The 2,359-nt window shown below is 41.9% G+C and overlaps 1 non-coding gene across 1 annotated transcript; it reads right to left on the bottom strand.

The window, feature by feature from the left end:
* Positions 1–727: 727 nt before the first annotated feature.
* LOC130971330 (small nucleolar RNA R71) lies at positions 728–835 on the bottom strand. The gene has a single exon (XR_009082554.1). It is a non-coding gene; the product is annotated as a small nucleolar RNA R71 (small nucleolar RNA).
* Positions 836–2,359: the final 1,524 nt, after the last annotated feature.

Genomic DNA, 2,359 nt, shown 5'->3' with positions numbered 1-2,359 from the left:
CTCTCCTCCCACATCCTTCTATTTATGGAGTACTACTCATTCTTAATGCACAATTCGAACTCTATCTAATTAAGTTCGAATTCTTCTACTTCCTTCTTCTACTTTTCTTTTCCTCTGACACCTCAAGGAATCTCTACACTGTGACATAGAGGATTCCACATTTTCTTTTTCTCTTCTCTTTCATATGAGCAGGAGTAGAGACAAAGGCATTCTTGTTGAAGCTGACCCTGAACCTGAGAGAACCTTAAAGCGAAAGCTAAGAGAAGCCAAAGCACAACTCTCTTTAGAGGACCTGACCGAATTCTTCAAAGAAGAAGAACACATGGCAGCCGAAAACAACAACAATGCCAACAATGCAAGGAAGGTGCTGGGTGACTTTACTGCACCTACTCCCAACTTCTATGGGAGAAGCATCTCTATCCCTGCCATTGGAGCAAACAACTTTGAGCTTAAGCCTCAATTAGTTTCTCTAATGCAACAGAATTGCAAATTCCATGGACTTCCAATGGAAGATCCTCATCAGTTTTTAGCTGAGTTCTTGCAAATCTGTGACACAGTCAAGACTAATGGGGTTGACCCTGAGGTCTACAGACTGATGCTATTCCCTTTTGCTGTAAGAGACAGAGCTAGAATATGGTTGGACTCACAACCTAAAGATAGCCTGGACTATTGGGAAAAGCTAGTCAATGCCTTCTTGGCAAAGTTCTTTCCACCTCAAAAATGGAGTAAGCTTAGAGTGGAAGTCCAAACCTTCAGACAGAAGGATGGAGAATCCCTCTATGAAGCTTGGGAAAGATACAAACAATTAATCAGAAAATGTCCCTCAGACATGCTTTCTGAATGGAGCATCATAGGTATCTTCTATGATGGTCTCTCTGAACTATCCAAGATGTCTTTGGATAGCTCTGTTGGAGGATCTCTTCATCTGAAGAAGACGCCTGCAGAGGCTCAAGAGCTAATTGAAATGGTTGCAAATAACCAATTCATGTACACTTCTGAAAGGAATCTTGTGAACAATGGGACTAATCAGAAGAAAGGAGTTCTTGAGATTGATACTCTGAATGCCATACTGGCTCAGAACAAGATATTGACTCAACAAGTCAATTTGATTTCTCAAAGTCTGTCTGGAATGCAAAATGCGCCTGGCAGTACTAAGGAAGCTTCATCTGAGGAAGAAGCTTATGATCCTGAGAACCCTTCAATGGAAGAGGTGAATTACCTAGGAGAACCCTATGGAAACACCTATAATTCTTCATGGAGAAATCACCCAAATTTCTCATGGAAGAATCAAGAGAGACCTCAACAAGGTTTCAATAACAATAATGGTGGAAGAAACAGGTTTAGCAATAACAAGCCTTTTCCATCATCTTCTCAGCAACAGACAGAGAGTTCTAAGCAGAATACCTCTGACTTAGCAACCATGGTCTCTGATCTAATCAAAACCACTCAAAGTTTCATGAATAAAACAAGGTCCTCCATCAGAAATTTGGAAGGACAAGTGGGTCAGCTGAGCAAGAAAGTTACTGAACTCCCTCCTAATACTCTCCCAAGTAATACAGAAGAAAATCCAAAAGGAGAGTGCAAAGCCATAACCATGGCCGAATATGGAGAGGAAAGAGAGGAGGTGGACGCCACTGAGGAAAACCTCAATGGGCGTGCACCAACCTCCTCTGAGTTCTCCAATGAGGAACCATGGGAATCTGAGGCTCAAAATGAGACCATAGAGATTCCATTGGACTTACTTCTGCCTTTCATGAGCTCTGATGAGTATTCTTCCTCTGAAGAGGATGAGTATGTCACTGAAGAACAAGTTGCTAAATATCTTGGAGCAATCATGAAGCTAAATGACAAGTTATTTGGAAATGAGACTTGGGAAGATGAATCTCCCTTGCTCACCAAAGAACTGGATGACTTGTCTAGGCAGAAATTACCTCAAAAGAGACAAGATCCTGGGAAGTTTTCAATACCTTGTACCATAGGCACCATGACCTTCAAGAAGGCCCTGTGTGACTTAGGGTCAAGTGTGAACCTCATGCCTCTCTCTGTAATAGAGAAGCTAGGGATCTTTGAGGTACAAGCTGCAAGAATCTCATTGGAGATGGCAGACAACTCAAGAAAACAAGCTCATGGACTTGTAGAGAATGTTTTGGTAAAAGTTGAAGACCATTACATCCCTACTGATTTCATAGTCCTAGAGACTGGGAAGTGCATGGATGAATCCATCATCCTTGGCAGACCCTTCCTAGCCACAGCAAAGGCTGTGATTGATGTTGATAGGGGTGAACTAATCATTCAAGTGAATGAAGAATCCTTTGTGTTTAAGGCTCAAGGATATCCTTCTGTCACCATGGAGATGAAG

The sequence above is a fragment of the Arachis stenosperma genome, chromosome 3 (assembly GCF_014773155.1).
Source record: "Arachis stenosperma cultivar V10309 chromosome 3, arast.V10309.gnm1.PFL2, whole genome shotgun sequence".
NCBI lineage: Eukaryota > Viridiplantae > Streptophyta > Magnoliopsida > Fabales > Fabaceae > Arachis > Arachis stenosperma.
Note: the sequence above shows the minus strand (reverse complement) of the source record. Positions and strands in the feature narration are given on the sequence as shown.